We start from the raw sequence: 12,919 nt of genomic DNA, 5'->3' as shown, positions 1-12,919 counted from the left end.
TTTTCAGGACACATGGATATGATGGAGCCACGTAATTCCAGTCACACTATCCCTCACTGTTACAAGGTTGGTGGATCAGTGCACCTAGAACATGGACTTGTGTGTTTTTTTCTATATGATGCCAAACTATTAAAGTTTATATCTTCCAGATGATATTTTCTCTAATTTTCTTGGTTTAGAGTGGAGATCCAATCGATATAGAATTTGAGGTTAAAGCAGAAGAAGAAGAAGAGACGTATGTGAGGGATGATCAGCAGTCTATGGAGGAGGATGGAATAACGGGGACATTTATAGAGGAGGACACTCCTACAGAGATCAGCACAGGTGGGTCATTAACACTAAATCCATTCCTCCACCCATACTGCTCACTGATTGGTCCAGGGAAGGGTGGGGGCTGAGTGATATCAGCCTGTAATCTCCTGGTCACTTTCCTGAGCTGTGTTCCCCGTCCTGTATTCCTGTATTTCTCTCGGATAATCTTCCTTCTCTGTGCTGCAGACACAATTTATGTCTCTAGACTGGATTTATGGAGATTCTGGGGTTCAGCTGGCAGTAAAATGTTGGTTTTTACCATAGACATACCCAAGTCACTGAGTGCAGTCTCAGGAGATGGGAGGCAGCGGTGTGGGACCTCTGCATCTGATTACTGAACACAAATATAATGAGTCCTGACCCCGGCACTATATACTCTATGTTGTACATTACATACTCCTGACCCCTGCACTATATATACTCTATGTTGTACATTACATACTCCTGACCCCTGCACTATATACTCTATGTTGTACATTACATACTGCTGACTTCTGCTCTCTCCCCTCTACCAACTGCTATATATACACATAATATGGATTCTCTTTTGTTACTCCCATTTCCTACCAGCTGGACATTTTATATCTGATGATCTGATTGGAGGACAGACTTTTACATGGTGATAATAATGTGATAACATCCTCCAACTTTGGAACCTTAAACAGAAAGTGATAATGAGGGAGGAGTCAGTAACCCAATGATGGTGGTCTTCAGGATCAGTCCAGTCTTCATCTTGGTTGTTCTCCCCCCATCCTCCCTCTCTGACCTCTGGTGGGGCTCAGCCCTGCTGTTATTCATGACGGAATCATGGACTAAATAATGAAGTGCGGGACTTCTTGTGTTGGGAAGATGGCAATGAGTGATAGAGGGGGAGGGGGGACACTCGTCCTATAATCCCCTCATCACTGTCACTCCTATAAAAGGCAGTTCTCGTTGTTTCCTCACTCTCTGACTAAGGTCCATGAATAAAGAAATGAACTGGTAGGAGATCAGAGGACCCATTTACTAGTTACCTTGAGGGTGGAATTGTAAGATCCTCAGAGACAAAGCTGTCTGATGTGGGCGGAGTCCTGGTTTAGGGGAACCAATCTGCTGATGTCTAGTAATAATCTTTGTATTTCTATTTTAGTACATGGACGGGAGATGAGGAAAACCTCAGAGGATTGTCTCACTTTGTCTTCAGACTGTAAAGTCCATCCGGCACCACACAGTGTAGATGGACCATCATATTCCTCTTATCCTGAGGAACCTCAGACTGTGAGGGACGGTGCCGGACCATCGTATTCCTCTTATCCTGAGGAACCTCAGACTGTGAGGGACAGTGCCGGACCATCGTATTCCTCTTATCCTGAGGAACCTCAGACTGTGAGGGATAATGCCATTCTTCCAACACATAAGAGGTTTCCCTGTACTGAGTTTGGGAAGTGTTTCCTTTTTAAATCACATGTTCATGTGCATACAAAATATCACACAGGTGAGAATATGTTTTCCTGTTCTGAGTGCGGCAAATGTTTTGTAAAAAAATCTGAACTTGTAAAACATCAAACGTCTCACATGGGAGAGAAGCCGCTTTCCTGTCCTGAGTGCGGGAAATGTTTTGTAAAAAATTCAGAACTTGTCACACATCAGAGGTCTCACACGGGGGATAAGCCATATTCCTGTCCAGAGTGCAGGAAATGTTTTTCAAGGAAGTCACGTCTTTACGAACATCAGAGATCGCACACTGGAGAAAAACCATATTCCTGTCCTGAGTGCGGGCAATGTTTTTCAATGAAGTCCAGTCTTAACAAACATCAGAAATGTCACACAGGGGAAAAGCCATACTCCTGTTCTGAGTGTGGGAAATTTTTTACAGTGAAGTCCACTCTTTTAAAACATCAGATATTGCACACGGGTGAGAAGCCGTATTCTTGTCCTGAGTGTGGGAAATGTTTTTCAAGGAAGTCAACACTTTCCCTACATCAGAGATCTCACACTGGGGAGAAGCCGTATTGCTGTTCTGAGTGTGGGAAATGTTTTGCAGACAAGTCCTCTCAGAATAGACATCAGAGATCTCACACGGGTGAGAAGCCGTATTGCTGTTCTGAGTGTGGGAAATGTTTTTCGCATAGGGCTGTTCTTTACAGACATCAGAGATCTCACACGGGGGAGAAGCCACTTTCCTGTCCAGAGTGCGGGAAATGTTTTTCAAGGAAGTCAGATCTTTCCCTACATCAGAGATCTCACACGGGTGAGAAGCCGTTTTGCTGTTCTGAGTGTGGGAAATGTTTTGCAGACAAGTCCTCTCAGAATAGACATCAGAGATCTCACACGGGTGAGAAGCCGTATTGCTGTTCTGAGTGTGGGAAATGTTTTTCATATAGGCCTGATCTTTACAGACATCAGAGATCTCACACGGGGGAGAAGTCACATCGTTCCCTACATCAGAGATCTCACACTGGGGAGAAGCCGTATTGCTGTTCTGAGTGTGGAAAATGTTTTGCAGACAAGTCCTCTCAGAAAAGACATCAAAGATCTCACACAGGTGAGAAGCCGTATTGCTGTTCTGAGTGTGGGAAATGTTTTTCGCATAGGGCTGTTCTTTACAGACATCAGAGATCTCACACGGGGGAGAAGCCACTTTCCTGTCCAGAGTGTGGGAAATGTTTTTCAAGAAAGTCACATCTTTCCATACATCAGAGATCTCACACGGGTGAGAAGCCGTATTGCTGTGCTGAGTGTGGGAAATGTTTTGCAGACAAGTCCTCTCAGAATAGACATCAGAGATCTCACACGGGTGAGAAGCCGTTTTGCTGTTCTGAGTGTGGGAAATGTTTTGCAGACAAGCCCTCTCAGAATAGACATCAGAGATCTCACACGGGTGAGAAGCCGTATTGCTGTTCTGAGTGCGGGAAATGTTTTTCATATAGGACTGGTCTTTACAGACATCAGAGATCTCACACGGGGGAGAAGCCACTTTCCTGTCCTGAGTGAAGGAATTATTGTTCATAAGGAGATCACCAAAGACATGGATGAAGTGTTGTCCCGTGTTGGCCATTGATAGCAAGAGAAAAATAAAAGAGTCCTTAACTTTCATTGACTGAGTGCATTTTTTTGCGGGAAGATTTCACAGACACTTACAGGTCGAGTTTCTGAAAACTTTGTTGAATGAATGTAACCCGCATTCCCCCAGCCGTGACCAGTATTGCTCATATTTGATTTCAGTGATTTCCAATGATCATTGGCTCCATCTAGTGGCCATAATGTGGCACTGCAGTATTAATACCGCATTGTTGCCCATAATTGAACTGACGGTCATAGGAAATTGCTGTTATAATGAATATACAGCCAGAATTTGGCATAGCTGGGCGAACACTTGTCACAATAAAGGACATAAGATAGACCTCCTAGCAATAATACTACCAGGCTGCAGCTAGGGGGAGCTCTAATGTTTAGAGAGTGACCACAGGAGAGTGGTCATATCGCCTCTTTGTCTGTCAGAGCTGTTTTTACATTTATTTTTTTTTGCACACATTAAATACACAATTTGGGCCAGAAGATTATCTAAAACCCCTAAATACAGTATCTCACAATAGTAAGTACACCCCTCACATTTTTGTAAATATTTTATTCTATCTTTTCATGTGACAACACTGAAGAAATGACACTTTGCTACAATGTAAAGTAGTGAGTGTACAGCTTGTATAACAGTGTAAATTTACTGTCCCCTCAAAATAACTCAACACACAACCATTAATGTCTAAACCGCTGGCAACAAAAGTGAGTACACCCCAAGTAACAATGTCCAAATTGGGCCCAAAGTGTCAATATTTTGTGTGGCCACCATTATTTTCCAGCACTGCCTTAACCCTCCTGGGCATGGAGTTCACCAGAGCTTCACAGGTTGCCACTGCAGTCCTCTTTCACTCCTCCATGATGACTTTACGGAGCTGGTGGATGTTAGAGACCTTGCGCTCCACCGCCTTCCATTTGAGGATGCCCCAGTGATGCTCAATAGGGTTTAGGTCTGTAGACATGCTTGGCCAGTCCATCACCTTTACCCTTAGCTTATCTAGCAAGGCAGTAGTCGTCTTGGAGGTGTGTTTGGGGTTGTTATGTTGGAATACTGCCCTGCGGCTCAGTCTCCAAAGGGAGGGGATCATGCTCTGCTTCAGTATGTCACAGTACATGTTGGCATTCATGGTTCCCTCAATGAACTGTAGCTCCCCAGTGCTGGCAGCACTCATGCAGCCCCAGACCATGACACTTCCACCACCATGCATGACTGTAGGCAAGACACACTTGTCTTTGTACTCCTCACCTGGTTGCCACCACATACGCTTGACACCATCTGAACCAAATAAGTTTATCTTGGCCTCATCAGACCACAGGACATGGTTCCGGTAATTCCTGTCCTTAGTCTGCTTGTCTTCAGCAAACTGTTTGTGGGCTTTCTTGTGCATCATCTTTAGAAGAGGCTCCTTCTGGGACGACAGCCATGCAGACCAATTTGATACCGTGTGTGGCGTATGGTCTGAGCACTGACAGGCTGACCCCCCCACCCCTTCAACCTCTGCAGCAATGCTGGCAGCACTCATACGTCTATTTCCCAAAGACAACTTCTGGATATGACGCTGAGCACGTGCGCGCAACTTCTTTGGTGGACCATGGCGAGGTCTGTTCTGAGTGGAACCTGTCCTGTTAAACCGCTGTATGGTCTTGGCCACCGTGCTGCAGCTCAGTTTCAGGGTCTTGGCAATCTTCTTATAGCCTAGGCCATCTTTATGCAGAGCCACAATTCTTTTTTTCAGATCCTCAGAGAGTTCTTTGCTATGAGGTGCCATGTTGAACTTCCAGTGACCAGTATGAGAGAGTCAGAGCGATATCACCAAATTTAACACACCTGCTCCCCATTCACACCCGATACCTTGTAACACTAACGAGTCACATGACACTGGGGAGGGAAAATGGCTAATTGGGCCCAATTTGGACATTGTCACTTAGGGGTGTACTCACTTTTGTTGCCAGCGGCTTAGACATTTTTGGCTGTGTGTTGAGTTATTTTGAGGGGACAGTAAATTTACACTGTTATACAAGCTGTACACTCACTACTTTACATTGTAGCAAAGTGTCATTTCTTCAATGTTGTCACATGAAAAGATAGAATAAAATATTTACAAAAATATGAGGGGTGTACTTACTTTTGTGACATACTGTATATATTTCTGTAAGTAAAGGCCCTGGAGAATAACATGGTGGTAGTTCCAATGTTTTGTGTCCCATGATGGCAGCGCACCAGATTTTCAAGCGTAAATATAAAAAAAGTACAACAAAGGTATTGGAATGAGATTGGACACTGGCAAGTTTTTGAGGTCACTCCCCCCCTCGGCCACCTTCCCTGTAACCCTCCCCCACTCCCTCAGTTTTTTGCTAGTGTTTGAAGGTGATTGACCTCTTCTCCCTCACGGAGAAATCAGCTTCACTACAATCAACACCTCATCATCTTCTAACACCTATACAGAAGCAGTGTGTCTGGATCAGTGCAAAACCTTAGGAGCCGTACCTGGACCCCACACCATAAGGATGGCCTGTAATGTTGCTTCAGGCACTGGATCCTGCGTTGGGCACTCACACTCGCACTTGATGCAATTTGAGTTAGCTGCAGGGTTGCTATACAGGTCCAGGGTTGAGGTCCATCGCTATGGAATCCAGTCCCTGAAGACCCCTTTGGGGGGGTATGCCCACAATGATAGATGAAGCTTGGGCTTTATATATAGTCCAGCATATTGGACAGATAAGACAGGGTCACCCAGTACCCATGACCATTACTTTATCAACAGGACGGTGTCTGAAATGTATTAAATTCAACCACTCAGAGCTCAGTCTCAGGTGTTACATCACAATATTGGTCACACAATTTAAAGCCACTTCCACCTAGAGCCCTTAAAAGGTACTCAGGTGCTTCCTGACAACTATATATCATTGCAGGACACCTGCGTTACCACATACTCCTTCCAGACACACTTACCCTATCTCCCACACCCTATTCCATGAGTATCCTACAGGGGAATACCTTCGCTTGTAGCTATGGTGGAGACCAGGTGAAAGGGAGCCAATTCTAAATCACAGGAAAAGATTCGCATTGCTGAAGGTCCGCTCAATACTCAGCCTTGGAGTGACAATGTGTCCCTTGTACCGAATTAGGACCCAGTTTTACCACCAATGTTCGTATCCGGTTCTAGCTCTATCTCCAGCACACAACACGTGGCCTACCTGGCAAAAGCAGAATTTTCTGTCTCCATTCCTTGTACAGATTATGACCATCTTTGTCCAGAGCTCTAAAACGCCCCACCTCTTCTCCCATTCCAGTTTACCAATCGGAGTCAAATCCCGATATCCCGGTCCTAGAGGATGCAGAGACAGGAGGGAATGAAGAGGACATGGATGCCGTACTGGAGGGAGGTGCAGGGGATTTCTTTCCCCGCTCATTGCCTCTGTCCACAAAATTCTTGGCATTATGCATCTTGACTCTCCTCCATTTCACCATCACCCTCTGGACACAAAGAGACCTGCAAAGACTTACAGAACATTCCCTGTCCATGAACAAATAGAATGTGCAGTCTATAAGGATCGGGTCACTCCTGAAAGGATTGACTTCATGCCCCTTTGTGTACATTCATCAGCGGTGTAAGCTAAGTCACTGATGTCATAAAGGGGCAGTGCCACCAGGTGGCCCCGCCCTTTATTTAAGAAATGAAAAAGGGCAGAACATATTTTTTTGGTGCAGCAGGCTTCGTGATTGACAATGGTTTTACTAAAGGAATGGTCAAAAACTGCTTCCTGTTTTTTTTTTTTTTTTTCACATTTTTTTTGGTGAATGGGTAGGAGTACAATGTACCCCATTCTCATTCACATGGGGGGCCGAGATCTGGGGGGCCCCCTTGTTAAAGGGGGCTGTCAGATTCTAACAGTTGATTCTTAGAGTTGTGGGGAAGAGTCCCTTGTCCCCATCAACATGACCCCAAAGCAACATCAAGGTGCTTTGGGGTAGGTGGGGGGGGGCCCTTGCCCCAAAGCACCCCCCCATGTTGAGGGCATGTGGTATGGCATGGTTCAGAAGGAGGGCGCTCGCTAGTCCCCACCCCTTTCCTGGCCTGCCAGGCTGCATGCTTGGATAAGGGTCTGGTATGGATTTCTGAGGGGGACCCCATTTTCGATTTTTTAATTTTGAAGTCAAACAAGGTGCTTTAGGGTAGGGGGGCAGAGCCCCCATCCCAAAGCACCCCTCCATGTTTAAAGTATGTAGCCTGATATGGGTCAGGAGGGGGGACACTCATTCGCCCCCCCCCCCTTCCTGGCCGGCCAGGCTGCATGTCGAGGTAGGGGCCAGGTAAACATGGGGGGGGGGGGTGGACTCCATGCCATATTTAAAAAATATTTTTGTATTGCCGGCAATGGCTTGCTGCCAGAAAAATCAATTTAAATGCCTTTTTTTTTCTCTACATATGTCAGCTTTGCTGCAGCTGGTTCTATACGTGGTACGGATGCCCCACTTTACAGGCAGACTAAGGGGACCCCCCGGGCCCTATATTTAAAGGAATTTTTAATTTTTTTTGTTTAACTTGAAGCAAAAATAAATGTGTTGCTCCTGTAAAAACTATCTTTTAAAAAAAAAATGGTATTGATACATGTCCCCCAGGGCAATACCCCGGCCCCCATACCCTTTCTATGGCCAATAACATGCATATAAACCTTAAAAATTGGGACTTTTGATTTTGATACCCTCTACTGTGTGCTAGATGTAGTATAGCTTTGTTAGTATAGGTAAATTTAATTAACTAAGGGCTAAGCCTGAGGTGTGAATCTGGGTCAGGGTTCAGTGAGTCAGTGCAGGATGAGTCATTCTGACAGCTCCTCTGGTGCCTCCCCCTGGTCTGGAAGGTTGTAGAAACTTCTAGAGCTGGTGGTTGCAAGGTTAGGAGGAGTGGTTTGGAATATTTATGAGGGCCTTAGCCAATCCCCATTAAAGGGCTGGTAGGGGGCAGGGTTTACCTCATAAATAGGCATGGGCCATACCAGCAGGAGCAGTCGGGTGGAATATGAAGATATAGTGCTCTGGGGTACCCCCTATTTGGGGAGGGAGGGCCTTGGGCCAAGACACAGATGCTGAAAGGATCCTGCTACAAAACACAGAGGAAGCCTTTCCTGGAGGCACGGGAGCAAGTGAGAGGACAGTGTGAGTAGAGCAGTACCACGGGGGGGGGGGGGGGAGACGGCCACTTGTAGCCACTTCTTCCTAAACACAGTGTTGTGCCAAGTCTGCATTCCTTCCCTGGGAGATCTCCTGCAGAGTCAGCCAGGTGGGCTGGTAAGAGACAGTCTGGAGGACTGTGGAGAAAAGTTAGCCTGGAGGGTTAATGAAAGGGGCAGCTTCAGTCCGGTGGGTTGGCAATGCCAGAAGAGGTGGTGCTAGGACCAGTAGCCACAGGAGGGAGATTGCAAGCTGATGACTGTGTTCTGCTACACAAGGGGCTTCAAATTTTTGCCTGCAAAGGGCCATTGCTAAATCTGACTGTGCCTTTCAGATCCATTTCAGGGATTCAGATGGAGTCTGCAAGCAAGTAAGGAGGAGTGTCAAGGAGACTGTATATAGGAAGATGTCCCTGAAGAAGTTGCCGTAGTTTTTTTGGTGAAGTCAAGTGGGCATCCAATAACTTCCCATTCCCATCCAAGTTATAAACCCTCAATAAACCACAAAAGAAATAAAAGTCACAGACTGTCCTCTGTTTCTAGAGTGCCTGTGAACATTTGGTGTGCCTGGCTGTGCAGGGTGGAGGATCCCAGTTCACCTGCAGCCCTTAAGGGCGTGTGCTACTCAAGTTCGGGTCCCAAAGACTTTAGTAGTGTTCATGGCTCAGGTCCGAGCTTTTTACATGTTCGGGAGTTCTGGTGCAAACTGAACTGGGGGGTGTTCGGCCCATCACTATTCTCAGTGCAGCGACAGCGGGAGACAGATGCAGCGATGGTATAAGATCAGGAGTAGGAAAAATTGTATAGATGACAAATATCCCACTCACCCAGCGCTGACTTAATGCTGATAATAAAATTTGTAATAAAATGTTAGATAAAATCCAACATAAAGTAATGGCACGAAATGCCCAAACAGCTGCTACTATAAATAAACAATCAATATCAAAAGGGTGTGACCAATTCAATTTTCCGGTAAAGAATCGGTAACACTGGCAGCGCTAAGTTATCAATAAATAAATAAAAAATAGTATAAAATAATAAGTAACAAACAGAGGTGAGCACGGATTTGGTATGGCATGCACTAATGTAAATAGTAAACGCACAGTCCAATATCAACCACCAAATGGACATGCACATACAAATAAAGGAAAAAAAGTCCTTAAAATCGACAGTGGAAAATATATAGTCCTCTCATACACCCGTGTGCCTCCACCATCAACCGGTGCCGCCACCCGTCAGACTGGACACTTACCACAAGAATGATCAATCTGCGCCTATAGAACAAGATGTATGTTCATCCACCTCAAATGGTAACGGCTGCAGCACAACTCCAGAGGATCCGTGTCTCCAGTCATAGGTCACTCATAATAGCAGTAGCATGTAAGTAAACATACAAGCGGGGGGACTCATAGCGTAATTCTGTATTTTTATTATTAAATATCACACAATAAAAGCATTCCCCCTTCCCAATGAAATTCTATTCACAAGGTTGCAGAATGCCGACAGGTAGGTTCATGTATACCTGGCCAGTGTCAGACTTTATATATGACTGGCAGCAAGCCTGAGAACTGATGTAAGTATTACAGTGCAAAGTTCCTGGAATTCTTTGTAATAGATTTAACTATAAAGCTCACACAATTTAGGAGGAGCTTCAGTTAGTTTTTAAAATAACTAGTTTTAATAGGAGACTTACCTGTCCAGAAATCCAGCACTGTCCTCAACTGGGCCAGTTTTTCACCGGTCTTCTAGTCCCAAGTTAATTGGGGCTTTGTGGCTTTACAGCCGGCTAGCCTCTGCGCATGCATGAGCCACACTGCGCTTTGTGAATGGTCCAGCAGCCTTCTGGGACCTGTGACGTATTCCAGAAGGCTGCGGGGGGGCTGGAGTAACGTGGGAGGTGGATCCACCACAGCAATCTCATTCCCTCCCAAAAAAGTAAGAATTCCAAAGGGGTCTGAGGAGGGGTATGGGGACCATTTTGGGTAAAGTTCCACTTTAAAAGAGAAGTATGGCCTAAAAATAAATTAAAAAAATATATACGCACCAAGGTATATAATATTTACCCGTGCACTGACCTCCTGATCTTCCTGTGTCCCAGCAGCTGCAGTCGGTGGTAGGAAGAGGAGAGCCATTAGCACGGTGGGAGGAGGGCAGAGCTGTCGGTACGGTGGGAGGAGGGCAGTGCTTTCTGCACCGCCGGAGGAGGGCAGTGCTGTCAGCACGGCTGGAGGAGGGCAGAGCTGTCCACATGGCCGGAGGAGCGCAGAGCTGTTAGCACGGCCGGAGGAGGGCAGAGCTGTCAGCACGGTAGGAGGAGGGAAGAGCTGTTGGCACAGCCGGAGGAGGGCAGAGCTGTTAGCATGAGGGGAGAAGGGCAGAACTGTCAGCATGGTGGCAGGAGGGCACAGCTGTCAGTACGGCAGTAGGAGGGCAGAACCGTCAGCACAGTGGGAGGGGGGCAGAGCTGTCAGCATGGTGGGAAGAGGGCAGAGTTGTCAGCATGGCGGGAGGAGGGCAGAACTGTCAGCACGGTGGGAGGGGGCAGAACTGCAAGCACGGTGTCAGGAGTGCACAGCTGTCAGCACGGCGGGAGGGGGACAGAGCTGTCAGCAAGGTGGGAGGAGGGCAGAACTGTCAGCACTGTGGGAGGGGGCAGAGCTGTCAGTATTGTGGGAAAAGGGCAGAGCTGTCAGCAGGGTGGGAGGAGGGCAGAACTGTCAGCATTGTGGGAGGAGGGCAGAACTGTGAGCATGGGGGGGGACAGAACTGTCAGTATGGTGGGAAGAGGGCAGATGTGTCAGCAGGGTGGGAGGAGGGCAGAACTGTCAGCACGGTGGAAGGAGGGCAGAGCTGTAAGCATGGCAGGGGGAGGGCAGAGACACACAGAATGGTCGGTGCTGCAGGACTCAGAAAGGGGGCGATTGGTGTGGCGGGGAGGGGATGATGCCCCAACTCTACTAGTAGAGTGAGCTTTACCCTTCAAGCCATAGGCTGGCATAATAAGCTGACGAATCCACAGTGCAATGGTTTACTTTGAAGCTGCATGACCCTTAGATAAGATAAATAACAGAAACTGACTGCTGCAGACATTTTCATATAAACCTTGACAGCCTGAACCACATCTAATGTGTGCAGAGCTTTATCTGCAGGTGACTAAAGGCCGGAAAAAAATGAAGGTAGGACAATGTCCCGATTCAATAGAAAACTTTAAACCACCTTCAGCAGGACTGCTGAGGATACTGCTTTTGGTCTTAGTGTGTTGTGGAGTAGTCTTCTTAGGCCTGATGGTGGCTTCTGTGTCTCCCTCCCCTTATGTTTTTTGCTTTGGGACATCCCAGGTAGTCATAATTTAAAGCCTGCTCTGTGTCCTGTGATGTACCATAAAGAAAACTGCATTTTTGTACTTACCCCCATAGTGCTACTCCTGTATGTGCCTCAGGAATCACTTGCCTAGGTCTTCCCAACTTCAGCCCCGCAGCCAGGCACACAACAGGCTCACTCACTCCTTCTACAACGACCAGTCTAGGGGATGTTGTTTTTATTTTTGGAGAACTTGGATAGGGATGAGGGAAGTGGTGGGATACTCCAAGAATAAGAAATATGTACAACTAAGGACCTAATCTTCCTTTTAGCTTAAGCAATAGTAGAGCCAGTACAGCAAAGTCCCTTTAAGAAGGAAAGTGTATGGCTAGAGCTCTTCAGGACATCAGCCGTTGTCCACTTTAATAGACCCACAGCTGACTATAACTAGGCACCAGAGGGATAGCCAGAGCTAAAGGCCCCCAAGATCTTTCCAATGCCTGTACTCATAAGGCCCAAGGACAGATGTAGGCCTCCTTCCAAGCAATGCCCTTCAATGAGAGCTAAATGGAATCATTCCGCTGTGGTCACATGCTAAACATTAGAGCTCCCCCTGGCTGCAGCCTGGTATTTTAATTCACACAGTGATTTCCTATGATTGTCAGCTCCATCTAGTGGCCATAATGCAGCAGAAATACTAAAATACCACATTATTGCCATTAGAGGGCGCTGATGATCATAGGAATTCACTGCTCACATTCATCGAACAAATTTTTAACAAATAGACCTGTAAGTGTTTGTGAAAGCTTCCACCACAAAATGTACTCTACTTCCCATCTTTATATAAACGTCTTCTGACATTTAGGGGTCTTTGAAAACACATTTTTTAGAAACAGATCTGTAAGTGTTTGTGAAATCTTCCACCACAAAATGTACTCAGCCAATGAAAGGTAATGACTCCATTTTTATTTTTCTCCTGCTATCAATGGCTGACACGGGACAACACTTCATCCATGTCTTTGGTGATCTCTGATCTCCTTATGAAGTGTTTCTTACATGATGAAGATCAGCCATGGAG

At 46.3% G+C, this 12,919-nt stretch overlaps 1 protein-coding gene across 1 annotated transcript in view; it reads left to right on the top strand.

Moving 5' to 3' along the window:
* The window catches only part of LOC309564458 (uncharacterized protein), a 1,566,033-nt gene that overhangs the window by 527,976 nt on the left and 1,025,138 nt on the right, over nucleotides 1-12,919 (top strand). The window lies entirely within an intron of this gene.

The sequence above is a fragment of the Pelophylax lessonae genome, assembly GCF_965119305.1.
Source record: "Pelophylax lessonae genome assembly, chromosome: 9".
Classification (NCBI taxonomy): domain Eukaryota; kingdom Metazoa; phylum Chordata; class Amphibia; order Anura; family Ranidae; genus Pelophylax; species Pelophylax lessonae.
The sequence above is the reverse complement of the archived record's forward strand: the minus strand, read 5'-3'. Positions and strand labels throughout refer to the sequence as shown.